Here is a 17,060-nt window from a genome sequence, read left to right on the forward strand (position 1 = left end):
CAGATAAAGTTGTTCTCTTTTTTCACTCGTTTTCTGTTAAAATGGCCGTTTCAGCATTTCTCAGAAATGTGTCGTCATCATTCGAATTTTTGAAAATTTAAAATACCAGAATATTCCAGCCCTCACCGTTTGGCTAAACGTTCCAATAACACTCTTAATTCTTAAAAACCACCAATCCGGAAGGCTTGCTGCTAAAATTCCGAATTCTGCAGAGATTGCATTTTTCACAATCTGGTCGAATGTCACATACTCCCCGGACAGTCCGGTCAATGTCCTCATTGAATCGCGCAATGTTCTAAATGGTTACAGTGTCATCGAACAGAATTTGCAAAATGCACGAAATTACTTTTATCTACGTCACATCGACTCACTGCAGAATATAAATGGCATCATACTACATCACTATAGCCTTCAAATTCTCTCATTAACCTGCACTTTGAGGACACAACCTAAGATAAAACATATTTTCTGACTTCCAGTGTCAATGTCCCGATTAAAACTTTTTCTCCTAGATTTAAAAGGTGTTGGCTTGCAGGACAGTCCTGCCAACCAACAAGCTAAAATTATCCTACTATGCTCCTTCCCTTCGGAAATTATGCTTGTTTATTGTCCTGAATATTAAAACTAAGAAACTTTGTGGTTAGAAAGAACAATGTAACAACCTCCCTCTTCGAGAGATTACTCAAGTCTTTCATGTCACCACAAAGTGATCAGTTTTCCTAAGTGATTAAAAACAGTCATGCAGGCTTGAATATTTAAATATACTCTTCTCTTCAGCCTTTCTAAATAAATAATAAGTGTCTCTAAAGCCACTTCTGCTAAAATCAAAATGCAAATTTATAAATGCAACAATTTCAGAACTCAACAAAATGTTTCAGTTTTCAATTACAACTTGGTTGCTTGGTTTCTCACTTGAGTTTTTCACACACATAAAACAATTCTGAGTTTTGACTTTTCTTCATCATTCCTTTGTTCCCTGCTTTTTTCGTCGTTTAGAAGTTCTAAAACTTCTACATTCTTCTAATTTTCTTTCTTGTTGCCTCTTGTTTTCTCGACCATTCGTCAATGTTCCATTTCCTCCTCCTGTGATGCTGACTCCGCACTTTCGGTTTCCGTGTCTTGTAGCACGTCGTTGGCTATCCTGACGCTGTTGGAAGCCGTCCTCCAACACTTCTGCTCTTCTACCCTCTGTTTACAGCAAGGTAGGGGATCCACGTTGGATTCTCTGTTTCTACAGAAGCTGTTGTGGAGACACAACGTCACGTTTCTCTCCAGATCTTCTTTCAGCATCTCTGCCTTTTCATTTCCACTACGCTCACTCGTCCTGGAAATTCTCTTCACAGCGGTGGTCACTGCATTCCGATGGGTCACGAAAGCTCGCTTGAAAGCTCCTGCCCCAATGTCCAGCTGATATTCACTGTATACTCTGCCATGCTTCGACATATGCTTTTTCGCATACTCGTACAACCATGCAGTCATGTTAGCTCCGAACCATGGCATCAATCGTTTTCTCGCCCATATCTTCTTCACTTCCATCGGAATGTTTAGAACTTTGCACATTGTCTCAAAAAAATCTAAATCTTTTAGACAATCTAATTTCCGCAATTGTTCTCTCGTCGGCGCCTCCTGTCTATTATTTTCTCTCACATGAGCTTCCAGCCATCGTATCGCCATCATAACTCCCACTATCACTATTGTTATGGGCTGTGATGAATCTGGTAAACCCATGGAGAGCAGCTCTCCAGAGTCCCAGATCAACACCAGATTACTACGCTTGGGATACCACCAGGTCTGCAGCAAGCAGTGGCAAGGAAACTCGTCATGTGTCAACATGATGCTCCTCCAATTACGTTTTCCCGAAGCTTCCAGCAATGGTTCCACTTCCATCATCACTCGGTGGATTTCATCATTCTCATCTACTGCATTGTAATCTGAGACAGTTGATCCTCTCTGTTTCTGTTTTTCGAAGTCACTGAAGTTCCCGCTCACATATCCCATGAACTTCTTTCCTAGTATTGACTCCAACTCCTCTTTGGTTCTCTCTGGAATTGCTGAGAATATCTTACATAGTAACTCGTAAGACTTTTCAGACATTCTCGCCAATCTCACACACTTCGGCACTGAGAAGGCTTGATCCACAATCGTTCTTGTACTCTTCACGTCCACAGCTACGAAATGTATAGGATATCTGCTCTTGCACATTGGAGCCAACGTTGAGCCCACCAAATATCGTGCTCCTGATGGTCTACAATAAGTTTCGCTGTGTCTGATGTTCATCTCTGTTTCGATTGCTTCCCTCCATTTTCCTATATACTTCTGCTCAGTCTGCAGAACTCCTGGGAATACTTCTACGCTGATCGTTCATCTCGTCCAGATCTTGTATGGTTTGGTTCGTCTGAACCTTCTGTGTTACTTTCGCCCTTTTTGGTGGCACAGCTGCTCTCAGTGGTGAACCATACGAGGTCGCCTCGCTGTTCATCTCCCGATGCGTTCTCGTCAGCCCAGGTTTAGGCTTAGAGGGCATTGGCATCTCACCTGGTTGGTAAGTCCTAGAACTTCCCAATCCAGGCTCATTCGCCAAGTCACTCCCTGAGAGAGCCCCGTTTCTCCACCTCATCACTCTCATGTTCGGGCGGTCTAGTACTCCTCTTTCTCCATATGCTGCCATCAACAGGACTTCCGTGGGGCGGTCCCCACGGTTGTCGTGCCCCAAGATGTTGATCAGGGCGGTCAGCAACATGACCACCTCTGGGTCCTCCAGAGCGAAGTCTCGTTCGATCAACCGACGATAGATCGCATCTACCATCGGTCCTACATATGCCTCTGCCAGGTCCATCAATTCATCCAGGTTGAAATTGTCCATACTGTTCTTTTCCAAGTTTAATTTGATTCGATTTCGGTTTGATAATTTGACTCAAGTGAGTAATTTAAATGATCAATCAGGATCTAGAAAAGAAATCACGAATGTCACACTTGTCAATTTCACCTTAACATACATCGTTAAAATTTGCTTAAAGACAGTTCAGATAAAAGGATATTTATCCTAAAATTTATTAAAATCAATTGGTTTCCAAAATTTTGAGATTCGACCTAAGATTGGACAGTCCAAACTTTGGATCTATTCCCAAGATCGTCATCTAGTTGTTCATGGTCACTAACCCCTACTTACCCATGATCTTAATAACCTAACACATAACATTACATTACATAACACAACATAACACACACATCACACATTACATGTAACTTGGTCCCCGGCCCAACACCCTCTCGCTCATCACTCAGCCTATACTTAAGTAATATTTCTTATGTAGATACACTTGTATGTTCGTATCAGAGAATATCACGTGTACAAGCGCGTACAATTCCCGAGGATGCAGTCTTCCTCTATTTGGATCGTACACTGGAAGCGAGAGCTCCTTCACGTCCATTTCCACAAGGAAGTCCCTCAGCCTCGTCAAAGACAAGACTAGGTTTTCTGGGTCCACGTGCTGCTTCTCCGTCGCCCTCGTTACCAAGAAGCACAAGTACTTTCCCGGTGTCTGCGACACCGCCGGAGGTAAGGCTGCTACGCCCCCTATCCCTGGTCTTTGCTTCCAAAGGAATTCCACGTTTTTATATTCCCTCTTAAAATCTGCCGCTAGCGCCGTCCTAAAACTCATGTCTGCGGTGATTGCTACCGCACATGTTCTGTTTGTGAGTATGAAATCACTGTCTGTTAGTATTATGTTACTAGAATATTCATTTGGTAAGTTAAAATATGACTCAACTACCCTGCCTATGTCAGGTTTCTTAGGTTCTTCGCCTGTTTCTGCTTCTAAGTTTCCTGTTTCTCTTGCTATTCTCAATTTTTTTATTATCAAGTTTTCAGTGTGGGTAAGTCCTACCCCCACTCCCCGGACAAAAATATCCATCGGCGTCCCCGTCGATCGCATACCGGGTATTAAGTCAAGATTAGAAGCTGGAATGAGAAGTTGTCCTTCCTGGGCAGCCCAGGAAGGATCATCTCGTTCGGTCTTAATGTATTTCGCGCTTTCGCGATCTACGTCTTGAATCGTAACGCTGGTCTTTTTAGGTTCTGATGTCATTTCGTTCAGCCACTCTAAGACACGCAGGTTCGTCAGGTCTTGTTCATTTGACTGCTGTTGCTCATCGTCGAACTCCACCTCGGGTTTCGACCAGTCGTCAACCCACTCATCGTTGTGATCATCGACTATGTCAATGTCCTGTGACACGGTTATTTCCTCTAAACCCACTACTTCCTCCACTATTTTCTTTAGATCTATCCTATCCACTACAAAGTCGTCACCGTAAGGATTGTATTTCTTTCTTGGTCTCGTCCCGTCTTTCTGACGAGTCTGCATCGTGAACGGAAGATCTGGTTCCATGTTCTTGGGAACCTCTGTCTGTTCGGAATCCTGCCAATCTTCCTCTGCGTAGGGCAAGGTTTCATCGTCCGCTTCAACCTGATCGTTTGGATCCAGGTCCAATGGTGTATCCGTACCTTCCTCTACGACTTCGTTTCCATCGTTCTTCTCCCTGGTGCCTTTTTCATTGACCTCACAAGCAGGATCCATCATTAGATAATCCCCTTCTTCCATGTCTGCAGGTATACACCAGTCTTCTGTCGATGGATTGTGTGGCTTGATGTTCTCGTAGTGGGCGGCTCGGCCAGTACTCAGTCTATAAAAGCGTCCCTCTTGGTGCACCTCTGTAATCATGAAGGGTCCCCTCCACTTCTTCAGAAGCTTCTTTGTCCCTTTCGGTGGTATAACGTTCTGAAATACCCATACGTAGTCTCCCACCGAGTAAGCCTTTGCACCAGCTGCTTTCTTGTCGAATCTTTTCCTCTGCCTTGCCTGTGCCTGCTGAGTGTTTCGTCTACACAAGTCGTTCAACTCCTGTTGGCGTCTGATCACATCCCTCACGTAGACCTGTGGGGATGTTTTCTTTCCCTCATATTCTGGGTAGAAGAAGGTTAAGGGTAAAGAATTTTCGTGTCCAGTTAGCATCATGTGTGGACTGACTCCAGTGGTGGAGTGTTGCGTGCTATTATATGCCCCCATCACCTGTGGAAGATATCTGTCCCAATCGGTCATGTACCTGGAACAATATACTCTCAGCATCGACACTAACGTCCTATTCTGTCTTTCCACTAAGCCATTCGTCTGCGGGTGGTATGTCGTGGAGTGAGCCTGAGCGACCTGTGAGCGTCTCATAAGCTCTTTCGTAAGCTCTCCTACGAAAGCTGTTCCATTGTCCGATTGAAACGTCATTGGACAACCATGTCTTGCTATCCATGTATTAATCAGGTGGTCGCATGTCTCTTCCGCCGAGGCAGTTATGCAGGGCACGGCCTCTGCATACTTCGTGAAGTGATCTATCATGACCAAGACTTGGTTGTAACCGCTGTCTGTCATGTATATCTTCTGGTGATCTATCTGCACCACCTCGTTGAATTCAGACGACTCAATCGATTGTAAAGGAAATCGCAACTTCCTAGGATCCTTGACCTGTTGGCATGACAGACATGCTGTCACCCATTTCTCGCATGCCTTTTCCATCCCAGGCCACTCAAAGCGCTTCAGGATCCTCTGATACACTTTGTCGATCCCTTGATGGCCCATCTGATCATGCGACCTGAATAATAGTTCTGTCTGATAGAGTTGCGGCAACACTATCGCGTTATATTTGTATAAGACCTTGTCTTCTTCTCTTCTCCTGCAAGCCACGATCCCGTCCTTGTTCAGATATAATCTCCCCTCCTTCTGCATGAAGTATTGTCTCAGGATCCTATAGCTGTCTTCTTCCAGGTCACCTTTGTCAGGTGCACCGTTTTCTATCCACCTTTTTAGGTTGCTTGTCATGCGATCATTTCTCTGCGCCCTTAGAAGGTCCGAGAGTCTGTATCTCGCCTTCAAGTACGTCTTCATGACTCTCATCTGACTGTTCAGCTCGTTGGGCTGATGTGTGTCTTCTTCCATCTTAACGCACCAAATCTTCGCCAACGGTTGTGTTTCTTGCTGAAACGGCTGAAGATCAGTCCTGACTACCTCTTTCTGTGGCAACAGGCTTATCGAACGTTTCGATACCGCTATCGTTTCTAAGTCATCCGCTGCGTTGTCAAAGACTCTTTCGCTTGGTATTAGGTAGCGATCACTGTCAGGATCCTGGTACACCTCTCTGTCCAGGTCTCTCGCCCGAGTTTCCACTAGTAGCGTGTGTATCGCCAGTTCTGACAGTTCGGATCCCGAATTCGAATTCCTGTCGGAATAGGTGTCCATTCCTGAGTTTCGGGATTCATCATCCGTCGAAGGTGTTGTGCTGGAGACTGCACGCTCCTCCAGATCATGTCCGTATTTCCTTCGCATCCATCTGAACTCTCCGGACAAAACCTTGTTCTCTAGGTCCTGTTTCTCATCAGGTATTTTCTCGTCTATCTCGGACTCCCCGGACCAATTCACTTGTCCCGGGTGTTGATCTTGTGATCGCTGGTTTTTCTCCTCATCCTTCTCCCCGGACAAATAGTCTTGCAGCAGATTTTGTTTTACAACTTCACCGTCTTTATCCCGGTCTACAAAGGTGACAGTTTTCTTTTGCCTGCCGCTCTCCTGTCCTTTCTGTCCGTAAGAACTACTGGTTAAAATCTCTTGGGGTATTGAGGATACTAGTTGCTGAACTATTGTCCTACAATCCCTCTCGTTCTCTTCGTGTTGTCGTCTGGACGGCATGATCTTCACTTTCTCACTGATTGTCAGCGATGCCACTGCTGCTGTCCACTCGGGGTCATCTCTGGTCACTTCTCTTTCTAACAATCCACCCAGCATCCGCATTACTTGTGGTGTGACTTGCACCGTTTTATCCAATAGTGAGAGGCTGTTTATATTCATGCGAGAGAGTTCCTGCTGGACCAGGTTCGAGCGCAGCAACAGATCCAATGGGACCGGGTCCTCCCTTGACAGGATCTTTATCTCGGCTGCTTTCTCTACAGGTAACTCAGGATGCCCAGGAATTGGATGTCCAGACTTATCCAACCATCTCGTTAAGGGAAGCGCTTCATAAGTTTGTTTGTCCAGAAACGAGAATCCCTCCTTTACTTCCGCCTGATTGGCTTGCTTCTGCTCCAATCTTTCATAGAACTCAGTTTTCTTGCTGAGACTGTCAGCATTCTGATGTTTATCACGCATCCTATGTTCGATTATCATATGGTAGCCATCCAGTCTTACTATCCATCTACCAATATAACTCTGATCCATCGAGTAGGTCTTCAACCAGGATAACGCTCTGTTGTCTACGCGTAACTTGAAGGGAGCGCTCCCCAAGTATGCACGGTACTTCTCCACGAAGGTGACTACTGCAAACATTTCTGCTTTTGGTGCGCCATATTTCATCTCTGTGTCACTCAAGACTTTGCTGCCGTATGCAATGGGACGGAGAACTGTTCTTCCGTTCCATTCTTGCTCTTGATGCAATATTCCTGAGATGGCCACCACCGATGCGTCTGTGTCGAGAACATACATGCCCTTTTCTGTAGGCATGCCCAGCACTGGCGCTTCGCACAGTTCCCGCTTTATGTTCTCGAATGCAACCTGTACCTCATCGTTCCATTCGAACTTTTTCCCTTTGTTGCGCATCAGCTTCTGCATTGGGTACACCTTGTCCGCATATCCTTTAATGAATTCACGGTAATAATTGGCAAACCCTAGGAAGCTCATGAGCTGTGTGTCCGTTCTAGGAGCTTTCCATGTCAGCACAGCCTCTACTGCTTCTGGATCTGGCCTCACACCATGCCTGTCCACCATTCTTCCCAGGTACTTGATCGAATCCCTAAGGATTTCACATTTCGATGGTTTGCATTTCAAGCCTGCTCTTTTCATACATCCGAAGACCTCATCGAGTCGATCAATGTGATCCTCCAGGGTTGGTGTCGCTATGACTACGTCATCCACGTAGCACATCAAGAGATTCCCGTACTTTTTGGTCACTCCTGTCAAAGCCTGAGCCATCAGCCTTTGAAAAGTTGCTGTTGCATTGCACAAGCCGAAGGGCATCCTCTTCCACTGGTACAACCCCAATTCGCACGCGAATCCGGTTTTCTCTCTGTCCTTCTTTCGCAGAGGAATCTGCCAGAAGGCAGAACCCAAGTCCAATGTGGTGAAGAACTTTGCATCACCAAGTTTGGATAGGCTCTCGTCTATTCGCGGTATCGGGTACGCATCTTTAATCGTTACCGCGTTCAAGTAACGAAAGTCGCAACAAAATCTAAGCTGCCCCCCTTTCTTTTTCGCCATGACTACCCCGCGAGCCCACGGCGATTTCGAGGGTTCTATCATGTCGTATTCAAGCAACATTTCTATTTCCGCTCGGCACGCTTCCGATTTATGTGGTGTCATTCGCCTTGCGCCTTCCCTATGGGGAACGGCGCCCTCTTCTAGTTCGATTTCGTGTTCGACGAAATTACAGCAACCGATGTCCGCCTTATGTTTTGAAAATACCTCGGCGTTCCGATTTAGGAGGTCCCGCAATTTTTCAAAATCTCCCTCACCTATTTTTCCTTTTAAATGTTCTATTTCTGGCAAAACCGGTTTGTCAGAATCTAGTTCATATGACGAGGGTCGTTCCGGAAAATTCGAGCAACTTGATAAGCCGTCGTCCGTTTCGGATTTCATTGAAAACAATTTATGAATAGATTTTAATTCATTAATTCTCTTTAAAATTTTTTCTTTATTGGCATGATAAGGACAGTCTTTCACACTATATTTCTTCAAGTTTTGTGTCTCTTCATAGTCGGTCCTCATCGGCAATGCGTAACCAAGCTTCTTTCCACGCTGGATTGAAACCGTGGTGTCCAGTGTGTTCAACAACACACTGACACACAGTCCGTTTCGCGTTACCGAGAAGCTCCGGCCTAAAATCACCGAACTCTGACTATTTGGATTCGGTACTAAGCAAACCTGTTTACTATCACTTAACGAATTTAAATTTCTCATTCTAAAAATCGCTACTACAGCTTGTCCTGGTTGTAACTTTACTTTTTTATCCAAAAAAACTGGTACCTTATTTTCATCTGTTATTATGCTATTAATTGGTCTCTTAACATACTTTCGGTCCGGGTTTCTAATCCGTATTAGACCGTTGTTCAAGTCAATCATCACGTCAAAATTCCTGACAAAATCTCTGCCCAAGATGAATTGGTCGGCGTCGTCCAGATTCTCTACCACCAGGAAGCTCATCCAAAGGTCTCGTCCTCCCATGTGAAGGACCGTTATCGGTGTTCTTCCAGCTACGTAGATGGCTCCTCGATTTGCGGCGGCCAGTCGTAGGTTCGTAGGAATCAGATCTTCCCGTGTGAATCCCATTCTTTCCCAAGTTTTTATCGGCATCACACTCACCACCGCTCCTGTGTCCAGAAGCCCTGTGACTCCGATTTTTGTTCCGTTGGTATCGAGCAGGTGTGCTGTCACATCTGCTTCATATCCAATGTGTACCGCGTCTTGTTCCATCATGGCGTCATGGCCTATCCTGCGGACTTTGAGTTCCTCTTCACCCAAATAGATCTGCCCCATTTGGTCATCATCTGTTGTTATGTAAGTCCTGGTGTAGATGCTGATTCCATCCACGTTCAGCATTATTTGATACGGCCCATAGATCTCCAAGTAGCGTCCATGAAGTTTCTTCATGCGAGGGCCACCCGTCGTTAGTAGTGCTCGCACAGCCCTCGACTCAGTGCGTGGCTCCACCTGCCTCAGATAATCTGCATATGTGTCCAAATGCATTAAAGTGAACTCTGATGGTTCACTCAAATTTCTTATTACCTGGTGTCCAGCCACTGAGATTATCGACTGTATCTTCTTTCCCTGCGGCGCCATGCCGAACCTCTTACCGGAGATCACTTTAAGTTTCATATCTAAACTGCTTGGTGTTTTCGTCTCCTCGAACTCCATTGCCTCGAAGGTATTCAGTTGCTCCTGAAGCTTTTCATTTTCCAGTTCAAGTTTCACTTTTTGTTCGATCTCTTTCGTCACCAATTCCTGCTGTACTCTATTTAGAGCATCCTTTGCGGCTGCCTTATAATCGATCTTGAAGTCATCGGCCGCAGTCGCTGGTTCCGGTTCACGTGCTTCTTCTGTTACTGCTTGCATTTTCTTTGCCGCCAGCTCTTGAGGTTTGTCCTTCCTGCGTGCCTCTGCTTCGCTCAAAAGTCGAGCCTTGCTTGCTTTCACTCCTGACAAAGCTTCTTCATGCCTTGGATGCTTGATGTCTGCCACTGCATCCCAGAATTGCGGACAATCTGATTTAAAATGACCTTCCAAGTTGCAAAAGAAACACCTCGGGCCGAATTTCGCAATTACTCCTCTCATGAAATCCTCATGGTCCAATTCTGACGCATCTTCGTCCTCGAGGCTAAAGCCTATTGCCTTCATGCCTTGTTTGTAAGCTGGGCATGCTGACACATGATGGTCTGTTGAACTGCAATTAGCACAAGAACGTCTCTTGTCCATATCATCCCTCGGTTTGTACCAATTGTTCCCTTGGTTTGCTGGTCCGTTGTTAAAATTGCCATAATTGTTCTTGTAATATCCAGATCTCAAAGGAGGTTTCAACAAAAGATACTCTTTTGATTTGAGCCTCAACTCCTCCGGTGTTGGCGCATTAGTTGATAGTGGTGTGTAATGCGTTGCTAGCATCGTACGAAGTTCATCATTTTTCACACCATCAATGAATTTTGAGGCTACGGCCAGGTTCATCCTTCGGTTTGACTCATCCGGTTGGCTGCGTCTTCTCAGCATTTCCAAATCATCGAGAAACTTGTCTATTGTTTCATCTTCTCGTTGCCTCCGTTTCTCGAAGCGCATCATCGCCTGTTGCCCCTGCACCCCTGATCCGAAACGGTTTAACAAGATTTCGAAGATTTTCTCAGCAGTGTCACGTTGATACTGTTTCTTGGCCATGACACAGTTCAGGGCTGTCCCTTCTAAGTTGCTGGTGAGCGCGCTGCATTCCTGTCTCTCCGACAAGTCCTCTTCCTCGAAATGCAGCTTCATTACCTCTATCCAGGTATCAATACAGCCATCAGATTCGTCTTTGTAGCATCTTGGTTTCTTAAAGACTCTTCTGGACTTCTCACTGCGTTCATTGGTTCTTGATAACCTCGTCAGGAATGTCTCTAAAGACCTGTTCAGGGGTTCAAATGCTGTGGCCATTGCCGTAGCATCCCTTGAGTGTCCCGCCTGAGTGTCCTCACACCTTGTCGAAGGCTCTGTGTGCGGTGCATCCCTGCAATCCGAATCACCCTGAGCGTTTCCCGCTTGGCCTATGTGACTCCTCCTCGGGCTTGTATGCCCCATGTTGCCAGAATCGCTTCTCCCAGTCGCATGTGTGCTTTGCGTTGGTCGTTCGTTCGAGGTTTGTTTGTTCCCCGTTGAACTTGCTCTACTGTTCGGGCCCCATGCTGTATTACCCCTTGTGGCATAGCCTGATGAACTGCCCCTGCCTCTAGTGGATCCATACGTCTTCCTCCTTTGATGTTCATTGAAGTTCACCCTCGGTTCCCTGCTGGGACCTCCCGAGTTCGGCTCTCCTTCTTTTGGTCCACTCTTGCTGCTTAGTAGCCCGTTCAACCTATCCATGATAGCCTGAGTTCGCCTCTCCATCATCGCGTCTATCTTTGTGTCAAGAGACCCAAGAGACTGCTCTTGCTGAATTCTTAACTTCTCCATGTCGGCTCTTAAGCGTAACTCCCTCTGTTCCGCCTCTCTTGTCATTCGCGACAAGTTCCTCGTCATATGTTCGTCCGTTCTTTCTTTCAAGCGTTTTTCGCTTCTGCCAACTTCTTGTCTGTTGCGGTTTATTTCTTCCCGCAGACTTTCTCTTTCAATGTGAACTGCTCTTTCCAGTTCACTCATCCTTATCGACATCTGTTCATTTTGTTCTCCTAAACTGCCCACTATGTTGTTTAAGGCTTCCTCTAGTGCTGCCCCGTTATCCATGAGTGGCGTCACTAGTGGTGGTGTAACTCTGTCGGTCCCAGGTAGCTTCGTGCTGGTAGAGATCCGGGCCTTGACTCTCTGTCTTGACGTTTTCTCATTATCTATTTCAGGATCCGCTAACGCATTGCCAAGCCCTCTGGTTCTACTCTCTTCAGGTTGTGGCTCCGAACTTGTCCTAATCGCGAAGTCCTTTGACTGGCCCGGTGTGTTTGCCTCTTTGCTTATCGTTGTCACTACACCAAATTTATCCATGGTTCCAGTCTCTCTTCCGACGTGTGCCTCACTCTCCTGGATCGAACTATTGAGACTGACTTGAGATCCAAAGTCCCCTTGCTCCTCTTCATCTTCCCCATCCTCCTGGGACTCACCATCGTTTCCTGCTCCTCCTCCCATGCTGAATGGAAAGAAGTTTCCTAAGGTGTTCTTCATTCTTTCTGAGAACGATGACGACGTTGTTTGCCTCCCAGTTCCGCTTGCCATCATAGTGTTGTCTGTCGGAGATCTTCTAGTTGTCGCTATTTCAGTTGAGATGTCGGACAGTTCCGACATCTCTTCCCGATCCAATGTCCCGGTGGAAGTGGCAAAATCGTGGCCTTGTTCCACCGGAGTAGATTCACCCGCCAGCCTTCTGCCTCTCCCTTCCAGTCCATTTACTCCCTGGTTGTCGTTCATGGTATGGTCCGTATTGACCTCCACTTCTAACAGTTCTCCTCGCTCTTCTGAGGTCTTCTGGCTTCTCGTTTCAACCATTCTGCCTGAAACCGTCTCCTCTTTATCGGACCGGGATCGCTTGATCCAATCCACAAAAGGATTGGTCATCGTTTTTCTTTGCTTTTCAGGTATGAATTTCCTAGAGCTATTACCTCGTTTTGGTATCCTTGACTTGTCTAGACTCATTTTCTATTTGTCACTTTTTGATACCTATACTTAACTCGATTGCTAGAGACTTTATAGTTTTATCAACAATAATAATGACACAACACAATAAATTCCACAAGATTCTATTAAATAGTGACCAAGAATCCCTGTATGTTGTCAGAGTACAGTTTGTATAAGATTTATTCACACTAACCGATTATCGGTCCAAAGATTTTGAAATTAGCACAATGTGATGTTATCAGTCAATTTAAAAGATAGTGTACTCACTACCCTACCAAGCACAGTTTATGTTGATTTAAAATCAAAAACAAAAATATATATTGACACAATATGAATGTATATGTAAAAAAAAACGTATGTCTCTTGTACTCTTAGTCAGTCGCAGTACAATAGTCGAACCTGTCTTTTAAAGAAAAAGCTTTCCCTGCTTGGTGCTGCACCAAACAGACAAAACTTTGAAGGCAGTAATTTTCTCAAGTGGGCGTCTATTGCACCCACCGAGTACTGTGTTACCTATCTGCCTTCGGACTGCCCGAGCTAGACCTACTAAAATCCTCAGGGCAGTCACTTTTCCCAAAAACGTATTATGTTTCAATCCACACCAATGAGTCACGCTCTTTTTAATTTAGACTTAGTGTCGCGAATATCCGAGTTCGGACCTGTTTTGTATTAGTCTGGTTCTTTTTGAAAGGCAAGTTACCAGTGCAGTCACTGATACCTAGCCTGTGTATTATTAACCTAATACCTCTCGCTTTTTAGTCTTTCTTTCGTTTACCTAAGTCCTTAATAAAAAAAATACCCCTCCGGATTGGCACAAATAGGACCCTTCCGGACTGTCAGAATATAGACCCCTCCGGATTGAGACCCCTCCGGATTCGGACCCCTCCGAATTAGCAACTATAAGACCCCTCCGGATTCGGACCCCTCCGGTTTTGTGGAAAGTAGACCCCTCCGGATTCGGAGCCCTTAGCTTTGTCAAAGTAGCTTTTCGTAGTTTTCTTAATTTCAGCTTATACCCCTCCGGATACGTTCTCCGATGTAATTATGCTCTTTCAATTAACTGGGAAGGGTATTTACTACCTTCCTAGACCCTTCCGGATTGAAGTTAAGCCTCTTATTTGACAATTCACGCTAACGGTGAAGGGTCTTATCGCTGGCCTAACTTCGGCTCGATTAAGCTTTTGCTGTGCCTTTAGCCCTCCCTTTTGGTCTAGAATGGCCTAAAGTTACTTTATTCAACCGCTATTACCTTTTGGTAGGGGTCTAAGGGTTTTTCAGAAAAATTTATAAAACGTGAAGGGTGTACCCCTCCGGATTTGTGTAATTTGCTAAAAACAATCTCAAAAAATTTTCTCGCTTACTTTTCCAAAAAATTTCCGACCCTATCAGTAAACTCAGCTAATTCCTGATCTATTGGTACCAAGATCAACTCAATATGCTCAGTAGTTCCAAAGTTATTAACCAAAACGTCTTTTTTGTAAACTCAAAAAATTTCTCACTTATAGGTTCCGCCTAACTTTTTCCGCAAATCTGGTCCTTTCGACCTAAAAATTATTGATCTGAGCTCAGAAGGCCTATACTCTTCTAGTTCAATGCAAAAGACTCGATCTAGAACGCTTTTGTAGAAAAAATTTGCGAAAAACTATGCTACCTGGACCCCTCCGGATTGATGAATCCACCAAATCAAACACGTTATGTTCGATTTCTCTTCAACCCGGAAGGCTTTCGGGTCGCGGGTTTTAAAACTCGTAGATTCACTAGTGGACGTTGTCCGAACAACTATTTTTACTGTCCTAACTCAAAGATTTCAAAAAATTTTCTGATTTTATAGTGTTTCTTACTATCAAAAAATGGGAAAATTTGGTTTTTGGTACCAAACTAGTTCCAACCACTTCCGAACTAAAGTTAACCGGTTCTACTTATTACAGTAGTGCAGTTACGATGTAACACACTAACTTAGCGCTTTTTTCCGTTTCAAAAAATATCGATATCTCAAAAATCGCGACTTGTGGGGGGATCAAAATATCGCAATTTTGATCCTAAAAACCGGTCTGTTTTCGTTGTTTTTCACTGAAAAACGATATAAGACTATTAATATAGGCTATATAAGTAATAATATTAGTAATACTATACCCCTCCGGGTCTGTTTAATATCCGAATTAAGGTGCTTAACTCGGATATTCGCAGTTCGGTGAAGGGTCACTACAGTGCAGCACTGTCGAGCCCCCCACAGATTACTATCTTACTTTTTGTACCAAAAGGGATACAAAACTCGTTAACGATACCCAACAGTCGATTGTTGTTGTCGTTGAGCCCCTTCTTGTTGCTCCTTGAACTGCTTGCCGGATCGGTCTTCACCCAAGACCCTTCCGAATTGAGCGCAAATCAGCTGACCCCTCCGGATTGAGCGCAATTTATCATTAACGTGCTTAAATGCTCAAATAACCCTACAGTACAAGCCTCACAAACGGGCCTCAAAATTGATCGTAACGATCCTGACTGATATAAATGCCTGTAACAACAATATATCTATCAACAACAAACGGGGGGGTTGAATCACATCTTGTCTGGGGGGATGATTTCTACTGATTTTTTTACTTTTCTACTGTTTTTGGTTTTTTCGGTTATTTTTTTATGTTTTTTGTTTTTCTTGAGTACTATACTACTTTTTGTTTGGTTTTACTTATATCTTTCAGTGTTTTTGGTCACCAACCACTCAGGGGACGAGGGGACGGCCGATCCCCCCACCCTTCCTGGTTCGTGAATTTTCGGTCTTAACTAGGTTAAAAAACTATTCACGGCAATTCGGAAGGCCTCCGCGTTCCGAACTACCCTTCCGCCCCGGCGATTTAGGCCTATTAAGGGCGTTAATGTGAGCATCCGCTCGGCGCGGAGTGCTCGTTAACGGTTCTGCCGGTCATGATGTTAAAAAAGAATAACACCCAGGAGCGCCATAAAAACATACATGTAACATTCGCCCGGAAGATACATATCGACGGAAATGTGTCGTCATCATTCGAATTTTTGAAAATTTAAAATACCAGAATATTCCAGCCCTCACCGTTTGGCTAAACGTTCCAATAACACTCTTAATTCTTAAAAACCACCAATCCGGAAGGCTTGCTGCTAAAATTCCGAATTCTGCAGAGATTGCATTTTTCACATTCTGGTCGAATGTCACACTCTTGAGCCAATGGTTATAGGGCCTATTTTTCTTAAACCTCATAAGTGGCCGAAGTAGGCGACTGTTACAGTCCGGAGGGGTCTCGGGAGAAAACTGTAACTCTGTTTTTATGAACTTTTAGCTTCTGGTCAATGTCCTGAATTGAATTAATAACATCTAAATTCGTTTTTAGATTATGAGAAGCTAGGAGTTGAGGGAAAGCATTGATCCATCTTCGATGGATATGATGATTTTTATCTACTGAACAAAACAATAGTAATGGAGTGACCTCGTAGTCTGGGGATACTGAGACCCAGCCTTGTGCTCACTATTTCTGCATGTAATTAAGTTCTGATTAGAGCGTTCTGATGGAAGCCGGAAACAGTAACGTTTTGGTCGACCCGATGTTAGAGACCACCAAAAGAACTGGCTTTGGCAGAGACGGTGAAAAGCATGTAGAGCTGTGTTTAGACGTTAGCTAGTCGTTTTAGAACCTAGCTTTCTTTGCCGTCGATATGTACCCCCGGGCGAATGTTACAAACATTTAAAATTTTAAGGAACTGTTAGATTATGCTTCAGATCAGGATCAAATGGACCCTTTAAATACGAAAATTTACTCTGAGAGACAGAAATTCAGGCTGCCGAAGAGTGCTCTGTTTTTCTGGGGAGGATCGATAATGGCATCGATATTTTTCTTTCGTTTATCCTACAATCACGAGTACAGAGCTTCATTGTTTGCGAAGAAATCTCAAACTCTGAAATACTTTTACAAAATGCGTGATAGTATACCGATGTTTCCACCCCTTCGTGAAATTGATTTGATAAAATTTGATGCCACAGAAGATCAGAAGCAATTTTATCAATAATAAATTTCTTGTGCACTAGCGTGCCTCATAAATCTTAAAAGGCCTGAAGGTAATATAGAGATTAAATTCTTGTTGCGCTCACCCCATTCCCCTCGAGTAAATGAAAAAAACCCCTCGTTTTAACCAGAGGAACGGTATCTAACGTACAATTTCCCCCCAGTC

The 17,060-nt window shown here is 44.5% G+C and overlaps 1 protein-coding gene across 1 annotated transcript in view; it reads left to right on the forward strand.

Annotated features, from left to right (window-relative positions):
- LOC134838897 (synaptojanin-2-binding protein-like) overlaps positions 1–17,060 on the forward strand; it is a 156,448-nt gene that overhangs the window by 121,163 nt on the left and 18,225 nt on the right. The window lies entirely within an intron of this gene.

Source organism: Symsagittifera roscoffensis, chromosome 2 (assembly GCF_963678635.1).
Source record: "Symsagittifera roscoffensis chromosome 2, txSymRosc1.1, whole genome shotgun sequence".
Lineage (NCBI taxonomy): Eukaryota > Metazoa > Xenacoelomorpha > Acoela > Convolutidae > Symsagittifera > Symsagittifera roscoffensis.